Below are 13,045 nucleotides of genomic sequence, written 5' to 3' on the forward strand. Positions count from 1 at the left end.
TGCCAAAAAAATAGACAAGTAACACAAAATGGTCAACTTCCTAGAAAGATATGAACAAACAAAACTGACTCAAGAAAATAGAGGACCTCAACAAACCAAGCACAAGTAAAGAGTTTGAATGAGTCACCAAAAACTTCCCATGAAAGAAAAGCTGAGGACCAGATGGTTTCACATTTGAATTTACTAAGCATTCAAGGAAGAATTAGTACCAAGCCTGCTCAAACTCCTCAAAAAAGTTTAAGAGAATGGAAAAATAACTAACTCATTTTATGAAGTCAATATTACCCTAACACCAAAGCCAGACAAAGATACTACAAGGAAAATTACAAATTTCTGTAATAAATATAGATGCAAAAATTCCCAGCAAAATACATGCAAATTTAATCCAGCAGCACAAAAAGGAATTATAGACAATGACTAAGTGTGTTTTATTCCAGGTTTACAAGGATGGTTCAACACAAAAAGCCAATTAATGTAATAGCATTGTGCTGGTTTGGATATATTGTATCCCCCCCAAAAGCCATGTTTGAATCCAAACTTGTGGGATATTTGGATTAGGTTGTTTCTATGGAGATGTGACCTATGCAACTCTGGGTGATATTTTGATTAGATTACTTCCATGGAGGTGTGGCCCCACCCATTCAGCAGTGGTCTTGATTAGTTTCCTGGAGTCATTTAAAAGCATTAGAGAGAGGCTGTGTTTGAAGTAGTAGGTGCACCAACATGTCTCTTGGTTCCAGCGCTGGTTTTGACCACCACATTACCATTGTTTCACCTGCTGGCTGCCTCTACCAAGTAGAAGATGCTTTTAAGGCTATTAACCAGGGTGGCCTTACATCAGTAGCTGTCAGAGGGAAAGACTGTGCAGTAATTGTCACACAGAAGAAAATAACTGACAAATTATTGGATTCCAGCATGGTGACTCACTTATTCAAGATAACTGAAAACATTGGCTGTGTGATGACAGGAATGACAGCTGACAGCAAACCCCAGGTACAGAGGGCATGCTGTGAAGCAGCTAATTGGAAATACAGGTATGGCTATGAGAGTCCTGTGGACATGCTGTGTAAATGAATTGCAGGTATTTCTCAGGTCTACACACAGAATGCTGAAATGAGGCCTCTTGTTTGATGTATGATTTTAATTGGTATAGATGAAGAACAAGGTCCTCAGGTGTACAAATGTGATCCTGCAGGTTACTACTGCAGTAGTAGTTAAAGCCACTGCAGCAGGAGTTAAACAAACTGAGTCAACCAGCTTCCTTGAAAAAAAAGTGAAGAAATTTGATTGAACATTTGAACAGACAGTGGAAACTGCAATTACATGCCTGTCTACTATTATATCAATTGATTTCAAAGCTTCAGAAATAGAATTTGGAGTAGTTACAGTTGAAAATCCTAAGTTCAGGATTCTTGCAGAAGCAGAGATTGATGCTAACCTTATTGCTCTAGCAGAGAGGGACTAGAGAGACTAAGCATTGTAATTGGTTTACTAAATCCATGATGCCACTTGCCTACATGTTTGGTAAAGACAAACCAATACTAAGGAGGCCCCTGGATTGAAGAAGGAACCTCTCCCACTCCTCCTACCCCTGAAGTGATCAGGACTCTGTATAAATAAAAACAGTGCTTTTGGAAAATAAAAATAAAATAAAATAAAAATAAAAGCATTAGACCTAGATTCTTACAGATGCTTTGAAATACTGGGCCAGAATTTGCTTCAGAGAAGCTAAAAGAGGACAAAATGCCCCAAGTGCAGCTGAGAGAGATTTTTGGAGAGATGCTTAGGAGGTGACAGAGATGCCCAGAGATGCTTAGAGTTGCAGGCAGAAAGACGTTAGGAGATACTAAGCTAAGGACACACAGAAGCTGAAAGAGGAGCTGCAACACAACCCAGGACAGGCGGGCACAATCCATGTGTCTTCCCAGGTGACAGCTTTTGCAGACATCATTGGCCATTCTTCAATTAAAGTATCCTCTTGTTACCATAGTTTGGACAGTTCTATAGCCCCAGAACTGTAAGTTTGTGACCTAATAAATCCTCTTTATAAAAGCCAATCCATTTCTGGTATTTTGCATAGTGGCAGCATTAGGAAACAAGAACACATATCATCAAATCAAAGTGGAAAAGCCACATGATCGTCTTGATTGATGCAGAAAAGACTTTTGAAGATTCAGCACCCTTTCTTGAAGAAAATATTTCAAAGGTAGGAATAGAAGGAAACTGCATCAACATAATAAAGGGCGTATATGAAAAACACACAGCTAACATCATATTCAATGGTGAAAGACTGAAAGCATTCTCTCAAAGATTACAAACAAGGCAAAGATGCCCACTGTCACCAGAGTTATTCATTTTGCTGGGAGTTCTAGCTAGAGCAATTAAGCAATAAATATAAATAAAAAGCATCTAAATTGAAAGGAAGATGTAAAACTTTCACTGTTTACAGATGATATGACCCTATATGTAGAAAATCCAGAAAAATCGAGAAAGCTACTAGAGATAATAAAGGAGTTCAGCAAAGTGGCAGTATACATCAACATGCAAAATGAGTAGTGTTTCTTTACACTAGTACTGAGCAATCTGAGGAGGAAATCAAAATCATTCCATTTACAATAGCAACACATAGAATCAAATATTTAGGAATAAATTTAACCAGGGACCTAAAAATACCTATGCACAGAAAACTACAAAATATTGGTAAAAGAAATGAAGGAGGACCTAACTACATGGAAGAACATACTGTATTCACAGATTGAAAGACTAAATGTTGTTGAGATGTCAGTTCTACCCAAAGTGATTTACAGAGTCAATGCAATAACAAAGTCCAAATGACTGACTTTGCAGAAATAGAAACCCAATAATTAAATTTATTTTGAAGAGCAGGTTGCCCCAAATAACCAAACATCTTGAGAAAAAAATTGAAATCGAAATTCTCACACTACCATCTTTAAAGCATATTACAAAGTGACAGTGGTCAAAACAGCATAATATTGGCTTAAAGGTTGATATATTGTCCAATGGAATTGAAATGAGAGTTCAGAAACAGTCCCTCTCATCTCCTGACAATTATTTGACAAAGTGGCCATGTCACTCAGCTGGGACAGAACAGCCTCATCAACAAACAGTGCTTTGAGAACTGGGTATTCATATCCAAAAGAATGAAAGAGAGTCCCTATGTTCACACCTTATACAAAAATTAACTCAAAGTGGATCAAAGACCTTAACATTAGAGCTAAGACAACAAAACTTTTAGAAGGAAATGTAGGGACATATCTTAAAGCTCTTGTGGTAGGAGGTGGTTTTCTATACTGTACACCCAGAGTACAAGCAATGAAAGAAGAAATGGATAAATTTCTTCTCAAAATTTAACACATTTGTATGTCAAAGACTTTGTCAGGATAATAAAATTCAGCCTACTAAATGGAAGACAATATTCAGAAATCATATATCTGATAAGGGTTTAATATCCAGAATATATAAATAAATCCTACAACCCAACAACAAAAAGACAACCCAATTAAAATATGGGCAAAAGGCATGGATATACAGTTTCCAAAGAGGAAATACAAATGGTTTAAAACCATATGAAAAAGTGCTTAAATTCACTAATGGGGAAATGCAAATCAAAATCACAATTGAATACCATCTTACAAATACTAGAATGCCCATTACTAAAAACAAAACAAAACAAAACTACAGGTAGTGGAAAGGATGTGGAGAAATACATACACATTCACTTCTGGTGGTGCATCAGAATGGTGCATCTGCTCTGGATGGCACTTTAATGTTTCCTTAGGAAGCCTACTATAAAACTGCCACATTTTCCAGCAATACCATTACTAGGTATATACTCACAGGAACACAAATACCATTACTAGGTATATACTCACAGGTGACACAAATAGACACTTGCACACCAATGTTTATAGTGTCATTATTCATGATTGCCAATAGTAGGAATCAGACCAAATGTCTATCAACTGATGAGTAGATAAACTATGTTATATACATATGATGGAGTATTTTGAAGCTGTAATACTGAATAAAGTCCTGTTGCCTGCAATGATGTGGATTAACCTTGGGGACATAATGTTGGGTGAAATAAGCTAGAAACAGAAGGACAAATAGTGTATGGCCTCAATAATATGAACTATCTATAATGAGCAGACTCTGCAAGTTAAATGTGAGAGTATCAGTTATCAGGATAGAGAAAGTGTATAGATTGGGGAATTCAGCTTGAAGAGTTGAGTTTTAATAAAGGTGATTGTAAATGTTCAGAAAGCAAAATACTGTGTGATGGTAGCACAGAGTTGCAATTAACAAAGCAGAGTGTGAATATAGTTGAAAGAGGAAGGCTAGAGCCATGCATGTCACCAGAAGGAAAGTTATATGATACAAACTGACTATAACTTAGCAATACCCAGAGTAGACAATGATGGTGGTTAATTGTATAAATAAAAGAGGCTTCTCAAATGAAGTAGAACAAGTGTATGTCACTATTACAAGGTGTTAATAAGAGGGAGTTCTATGGGAAAAAATACAATTAATGTAAAGTTTATAGTTAATAGTAACATTGTAATATTTTCATTAATTGTAACAAAGACTGTAACAAAGCTTAATGTCATTAATAGGGTGATAAAAGGGGTGTGGGATATTTTTTCTTCAGAAGTGAGAATGTTCTCATATTGACTATAGTTGTGAATGCATAACTGTCATCATCTCTTTAGCGTCTCCTTTTTGTTTTTTAATTATGGGAACACATATACAACACAACTTTCCATGTCAACCAGTTGAAAACCTAACATTGAGATGAATCACATTCACAGTGGTGTTTGTGGTACTGTCACCATCAGCTATTACAAAAACTGTAACATCACCTAAAACAGAAACCCTTCACACATTTTACAGAAACTCCTCATTCTCCCCATCCTAGCAACATGTACTCTTTCTGTCTAGATGAGCTTGTGTATTCCCTATTTTCTTTGTTTTTACCATGAAGCTTATATTTGACATCCTAATCTATAACCATGTACTTGGATGTCTTGTCCATTATAAGCATCTTGCTTCAGTTCCTCAGGCCACCGCCAGAGAGCTGAGGCCAGATATCCATGCCCCCATTAGGTACAGGAGTGTTACACTTCTCCCTGGCTTACCTGGGACTCCTGCTGGGAGGAGAGTTCTTTTTCATGTCAAGCTGCTGAGGGGATAAGGTTGCCATGAGATTCTTCCATTTTCAAAATGCCTTTTCCTCAGCACTCACTCTGTTATTGAAACCCTCTGTGTTCTGGAACTTTCAGAAAAGTGTTTCTGCCAATTCTTGATGGTTATTAAAACCTTCTGTTGAGAAACTCAGCCATGAAACTTCTCATTATGTCATCTTGATTGGGGCAGAGCTGGTGGCAAATTGATTTTTTTTATTTTGAAATAAATTCAAAGTTATAGGAACAGTTGCAAAAACAATACTAATCCCATACAAAGAATTCCATCATACCCTGACCCCCTCCCCCGATAGCTCAATCCACCAACCTTAACATGCTCTCACACCACTATTTCTTTCCCTCCCTCCCTATCATCCATCATCTATTGCTCTGTTTTCTGAACATGAGAGCTAGCTGCACACATCCTTGAACATACATTATAATTTACATATACACTTCCTATGAACAAGAACATTCTTTTATGCAATCCCATTAAGGACAGCCACAAAGTGCAAAAGATTCAACAATGATACAAAGCTCAACTTCTTTATCATTCATTATTTTGCTTATATGGGTCTTCTCTCTTTTTGATTTTGTCAGTCTAGCTAGGGGCTTGTCAATCTTGTTGATCTCAAAGAACCAACTTTTGGTGATATTTATCCTCTCTATTGTTTTTTTTTCTCTATGTCATTTATTTCTGTTTTAATCCTTGTTATTTCTTTTCTTCTATTCAGTTTAGGATTGGTTTGCTGTTCATTTTCTAGCTTCTTCAGTTGATCTATTAGTTCTTTGATTTGGCTCTTTCTTCCTTTTTAACATATGCATTTAGTGCTATAAATTTCCCCGTCAGCACTGTTTTTGCTGCATCCCATAGGTTTTGGTATGTTGTGTTCTCATTTTCCTTCGTCTCTATATATTTAGCAATTTCTCTTGCTATTTCTTCTTTAACCCACTGATTGTTTAGGAGTGTGTTGTTTAACCTCCAGGTATTTGTGCATTTTCTAAGTCTCTGATGGTTATTGACTTCTAATTGTATTCCATTGTGGTCAGAGAATGTGCTTTGAATAATTTCAATTTTTCTAAATTTTTTGAGCTTGTTTTATGTCCCAGCATATGATCTATTCTGGAGAAAGTTCCGTGAGCACTAGAGAAGTATGTATATCCTGGTGATTTGGGATGTAATGTTCTATATATGTCTGTTAAATCTAATTCATTTATCAGATTGTTTAGGTTTTCAATTTCATTACTGGTCTTCTGTCTGGTTGATCTATCTATAGGAGAGAGTGATGTGTTGAAGTCTCCCACAATTATTGTGGAAACATCAATTGCTTCCTTTAGTTTTGCCAGTGTTTCTCTCATGTATTTTGTGACACCTTGATTGGGTGCATAGACATTTATGATTGTTATTTCTTCTTGTTGAATTGCCTCTTTTATTAGTATGTAGTGGCCTTCTTTGTCTCTCAGAATATCCCTGCATTTAAAGTCCATTTTATCTGAGATTAATATTGCTACACCTGCTTTCTTTTGGCTGTAGCTTGCATGAAATACTTTTTTCCATCCTTTCACTTTCCATTTCTTTGTGTCCCTGTGTCTAAGATGAGTCTCTTGTATGCAACATATTGATGGTTCATTTTTTTTGATCCATTCTGCGAATCTATATCTTTTAATCGGGGAGTTTAATCCATTTACATTCAACATTATAACTGTGAAGGCATTTCTTGAATCAGCCATCTTATCCTTTGGTTTATGTTTCTCATATATATTTTTCCCCTCTCTCTATTAATATCCTTTAATGTACCCATACCAAATCTCTTTAGTACTGAACCTTTCTCCAAGTCTCTCTGTCCTTTCTTTGTTTCTCTGTCTGTAGGGCTCTCTTTAGTATCTGAAGTAAGGCAGGTCTCTTGTTAGCAAATTCTTGCAGCATTTGTTTGTCTGTGAAAAATTTAAGCTCTCCCTCAAATTTGAAGGAGAGCTTTGCTGGATAAAGTATTCTTGATTGGAAATTTTTCTCACTCAGAATTTTAAATATATCATGCCACTGCCTTCTCGCCGCCATAGTGGCTGCTGAGTAGTCACTACTTAGTCTTATGCTGTTTCCTTTGTATGTGGTGAATTGCTTTTGTCTTGCTGCTTTCAGAACTTTCTCCTTCTCTTCCATGTTTGACAGTGTGATCAGAATATGTCTTGGAGTGGGTTTATTTGGATTTCTTCTATTTGGAGTTTGCTGGGCATTTATGATTTGTTTATTTATGGTGTTTAGAAGATTTGGGAAGTTTTTCCCAACAATTTCTTTGAATACTCTTCCTAGACCTTTACCCTTTTCTTCCCCTTCTGGAACACCAATGAGTCTTATATTTGGACGTTTTATATTATCTGTCATATCCCTGAGGTCCATTTCGATTTTTTTTAATTTTTTTCCCCATTCTTTCTTTTGTGCTTTCATTTTCCATTCTGTCATCTTCCAGGTCATGGATTCATTCTTCAACTTCCTCTAGTCTTGTTCTATGAGTATACAGAATCTTTTTAATTTGTTCAACAGTTTCTTTAATTTCCATAAGATCATCTATTTTTTTATTTAGTCTTGCAATGTCTTCTTTATGCTCTTCTAGGGTCTTCTTGATATCCTTTGTATCCCGTACTATAGTCTCATTGTTCATCTTTAGTTCTTTGAGTAGTTGTTCTAGGTGCTGTGTCTCTTTTGATCTTTTGATTTGGGTGCTTGAGCTTGGGTTATCCATATCGTCTGGTTTTTTCATATGCTTTATAATTTTCTGTTGTTTTTGGCCTCTTTGCATTTGCTTAACTTGATAGGGTTCTTTTAGGATTTGTAGACCAATTGAAGTCCTTATATCTAATTTGTCAGATCTACAGCTTCGTGGAGTACACTTTCTCTAACTAACCAGCAGGTGGCATCCACAAGCCACCTGTTCTCCACAAGCCAGTTCTCCCCTGCTTTGTGTTTGTGGTGAGTGGGGGAGTGAGTCTTGTGGGGTCAAATTGGTGTACCAGGCTTGCATGTGTAGTTGGTGTTGCCCGCCCTGTATATGGGACATGTGTCTGGGTGGTCAGGGAGGGGAAGTGGCTCTAACAATCAAATCTCCCTGGTGTTCCTGGAGTTTTAAAGCTGCTGCAAAAGTCTTATCCTTCAGTTCAGTCCTGCCACAGTTTGTCTCTGCCACTGACCCACAAGTCCTTGATATTGCTGTATGGCTCCTGAGACTTGTGAGTGGGTCCCTCTTCCAGGCCATGCACCCCCTGGTCCTCTGTTGAGGGATGACTATGCTATGTCACAGGTGAGTGCCATTCCCCCAGGGTGGTTCTGGGCTGCTGGGCTGTGTAGGGAGGCTCCCAGTCTGCTGAAATGATGGCTGAAAGGGGCTTTGTTAATACACACTGCTCCACCTTCACAACTCCGGGACAACCAGCTGAGGGTGCAGAGAAGGCTAATGTCCACACCCAGTTTTGTGGTGTGTGCCTGTTACTTGAAGCACTTCCATCACACTGGGTTGTTTGGGGCAGCTCTGTGCTATGGGGCTGGCAATGGGCAGGAGTGTTTCCTGTCCACCAGGATGATGGCTGTGAGCAGACAGCCCCCTTTTCTTGGGAAGTTGTGGTGTTTAGTGAATTTTCTCAGCCACTGGATTATTGCCTTTTGTCTCAGAGCTCTCTTAGTTCTGCTCTTGTCTTGACCTGCCCAAATTGCAAGTCTTTGAGGCTTTCTGTATTGGGCTTCTTAGAGTAATTGTTTTAGAAAAAGAAAAAAAGATTTTAAAAAAAGGGCCCTCCTCACAGATCTAATGGGTTATTGAAATGCTAAGAGACAAAGCAATTAGGGCCATTAATGAAAGGTCTACAGGGCAGAGAGATCAGTTTTTCTTCGGGATTTGCATATGAGCCTCAGGGCCTGAGCTCTGCCCTTCCCCTTTCTATGTTCACCAGAACTCTAAAAAGCCTCCGCTTTTATTTTTGAGTTTTTCTTGCTGTTTTTTGCTATGCCTGTCTCCTCTCTGCTAGGCTGGCTGCTCTCAGATTCTCTGGTGTCTGGTCTCAGTCTATGTATGGTTGGAGTTTGGATCAGTAGAATGAGTTTCTGATAAGAGCTGCCACTGCAGTTCTCCCTTCTCCTTCCCAGTACTGATGGCCCTTCCTCCCATGAGACTGAGCCTGGCAGGGAGGGGCACGGGTCCCCTGGCTGCAAAAACTTACAGATTTCATTGATCTCATCAGTTCAACATGTTCATGAGTGTTATATGAAGTATGCCCAAAATCAAATTGCTCTGTGGTGTCCAGTCCATTCAGTTCCTGTCTTTCTACCTAATTTCCTGGAGGAGTAACTAAAACATACAGCTCACCAATCTGCCATCTTGCCCCACCTCCTCCAAAGCTTACATTCTATATTTCCTTTTCCTTATGTCTCAATTGTGTCCCTTTGAGCCACCTGTCCTCTATCCTCCAGTCCCATCCAAGTTCATCCTTGGCATTCAATTGTCATCTATTTAGACTGTCTTTTTTTTTTTTTTTTCAGTTGTGGAAACATATATACAGCCTAAATCTTCTCATTCCACCCCCTCCCTAGCCTTCCATTCATGGGATTAATCACATTTAGAATGTTGTAATGCTCTTTCCCAGCATCCATTACTAGAAATTTCCCTTCACCTCAAACAGCAACTCCATCCTCATTTCTTAACTCCCCATTGCCTCTTCCCTCATTTCTCTTAACCCAAACTCTACATTTCATCTCTATGGTTATATTCTCGGATAATTTCTTTGTGTTTGCTGTGGGGGTTAAAATTAACCTCTTAAATCCATATCAATCTTGTTTTTCTTTGATATCACCTTCACTTCAATAGGACACATAAACTATGTTCCTGTACTCCTCCATTCCCCTACCTTTATATAGTTGTCTAAAATTACATATTTTACATTGAGTTCAAAACCATTGATTTGTCATTAGAGTTTGTGTAATTTATATCATGTAGGAAGTAAATAGTGGAGTTACAGTTCAAAAAGTATTGACTTCTATTTGTATTCCATTGTGGTTGGAGAATGTGCTTTGAGTATATTCAATTTTTTTTTTTTTAATTTCTTGAGGCTTGTTTTATGTCCCAGCTTATGGTCTCTTCTGGAGAAAGATCCATGATCACTAGAGTAAAATGAGTGTCCTGGTGCTTTGGGATGTAAGGTACTATATATTTCTGTTAAAATTCTCTATATCTCTTTCTCTTTTCTGTTGTTTCTCTGTTGGTAGGGCTCCCTTTAGAATCTGAAGTAGGGCAGGTCTTTTATTGGCAAAGTCTCTCAGCATTTGTTTGTCTGTAAAAAATTTAAGCTGTACCTCAAATTTGAAGGAGAGTTTTGCTGCATAAAGTATTCTTGGTTGGAAATTTTTCTTTCACAGTATTTTAAATATGTCATGCCACTGCCTTCTCACCTCCATGGTGGCTGCTGAGTAGTCACAACTTAGTCTTATGTTGTTTCCTTTGTATATGGTGAATTGCTTTTCTCTTGCTGCTTTCAGAACTTGCTCCTTGTCTTCAGTATTTGAGAGTCTGATCAGAATATGTCTCAGAGTGGATTTATTTGGATTTATTCTATTTGGAGTTCACTGGGCATTTATGCTTTGTGTGTTTATATTGTGTATAAGGTTGGGGAAGTTTTCCCCAACAATTTCTTTGAATACTCTTTCTAGACCTTTACCCTTCTCTTCCGCTTCTGGGACACCAATGAGTCTTAAGTTTGGATATCTTATTTTATCTATCATTTCCCTGGGATCCATTTTGATTTTTTCAATTTTTTTCTCCATTCTTTCTTTTGTTCTTTCATCTTCTGTTCTGTGGACTTCTAGGACACTGAGATGTTGTTCATCTTACTCTAGTCTTGTATTGTGAATATCCAGAGTCTTTTTAATTTGGCCAACATTTTCTTTTATTTCCATAAGATCTTCTATTTTTTTATTTACTCTTTCAATGTCTTCTTTATGCTCTTCTAGGGTCTTCTTTATGTTGCTTATATCCTTGGCCATGATCTTCTTGATGTCCTTTAAATCCTTTGCCATGTTTTCATTCCTCAATTGTATTTCTTTGATTAATTCTGTGAGGAAACTTGTTTCTTCTGATAACTTGATTTGTGTGTTTGGTCTTGGATTCTCCATATCATCTGGTTTTATCATATGCATTGAGATTTTCTGTTGTTTTTGGCCTCTTGGCATTTGCTCTGCTTGACAGGGTTCTTTTAATTTGTAAAAAAAAAAAAAACAAAAAAAACAACAACAACAAAAAAAAACTACCTAATTTTTCAGAATCACAGTTTGGTGATGTATACTTTAACCAGCAGATGGTGTCTGTGAGTCACCTATACCTCTCAAGTCAGTTCTCCACCTTGTCCCCATGGTTTGTGGGGAAATTATTCTTGTGGGGTCCAGCCAGAGAACTCAGCCTTGGTGTGTTACTGGAGCTGTCCACCCTGAATGTGGGGCACTTGTATGGGTGGCCAGGGAGGAAGGACAGCCTCAGTATTCAAATCTCCCCAGTTCCCAGAGATTCAAGGACCCTGCAAGAGTCCAAGCCTTCATTTCATTTCAGCCCCAGCCCCTCTCTCTTGCTGTCCCGCAAACCACCAGACTTGGCATAGTGTCCCTCAGTTCTCTGAGTGGGTCCCTCTGCCCAGCCATCATCCTCCAGGACCTCTGCCAAGGGAATGTTGTGATACATCACCAGTGCACACTGTCCATCTAGGGAAGCCCCAGGCCACCAGGCCGTGCTGGCTGGCTTTAAGTCTGATGCAAAAATGGCCAAACAGGGCATCTCCACACACCCCCTCCTCACACAGTTCCTCCTTCCCAGCTCCAGGACAACTGTCAAGAGCTCTGGGCTGTGGGCACAGCCCCAGGCAGGAGTTTATCCGGCCCTCCCAGGAGTGAGCTGCTAGCCACAGGGTTTCTTTTGGCTTCTGGCTCTCCCCTCCATTCCCTCAGCCCCAGGGATATCTGCAGCAGGCTATCTTCCAGGCCAGACACCGAGAGGCTGGCCCAGCCCCCTCCTGCTGTGCTTTACTGTGTGGTTCCCACGATTGCAGCTGCAGCCACTCCTGGGTTTTTCTCTTTTTTTAATTAAAAGAGCCCTTTGGTCTCCAGATGCCAAACTCTGGCTTCCCCAGATCACCATGCAGCTGTGGGACTTCCAGCCAGCTTACTTGTTTCAGAATGCAGACTCCCAGTTTCACCACATATACAGCCCCTGGGAACTAGCAGATCTCGTCCAGCTGGCACATCGCTGTAACTGGTATTCTGGGTCACTCTCTGGTCCTTATCTAGTGTTTTTCACAGAGGTGTTCCTTTGCCCTGTCTCACCTAGCCTCCATCTTAGTTTCTCTCTCAGCAAATTAATTTTTGACAAAGATGCCAGGTCCACTCAATGGTAAAACTGTCTTCAACAAATGATGCTGGGAAAATTTGATATACACATGCAAAAGAATGAAGGCAAACCCCTGTCTTACACTATAAGAAATTAACTCAGTATTGATCAGGGTACTAAATATATGAGCTAAAATTGTAAATCTCCTAATGGACACTTTTCCAAGTAAGAACCAATAAGCATATGCTCAACAATCTTTATACATTAGGGAAATGCAAATCAACTACAATTATATACCAATTCACACCCACTAGAACAGCTACTATTATAAAAGACAAAAAAATATAACAAGTGTTTGGCAATGCGAAAAAATATGAACCATTGATAGGAATGTAAAATAGTGCAGCCACTTTGGAAGACAGTTTGACATTTCCTCAAAAAGTTAAGCAGAGAACTACCATATGACCCAGAACTCCCACTTTTAGGTAT

The 13,045-nt window shown here is 38.8% G+C and overlaps 1 pseudogene; it reads left to right on the forward strand.

Moving 5' to 3' along the window:
• Positions 1–579: 579 nt before the first annotated feature.
• On the forward strand, positions 580–2,131 carry LOC119524546 (annotated as a pseudogene).
• Positions 2,132–13,045: the final 10,914 nt, after the last annotated feature.

The sequence above is a fragment of the Choloepus didactylus genome (genome assembly GCF_015220235.1).
Source record: "Choloepus didactylus isolate mChoDid1 chromosome 11 unlocalized genomic scaffold, mChoDid1.pri SUPER_11_unloc2, whole genome shotgun sequence".
In the NCBI taxonomy this organism is placed as follows: Eukaryota; Metazoa; Chordata; class Mammalia; order Pilosa; family Megalonychidae; genus Choloepus; species Choloepus didactylus.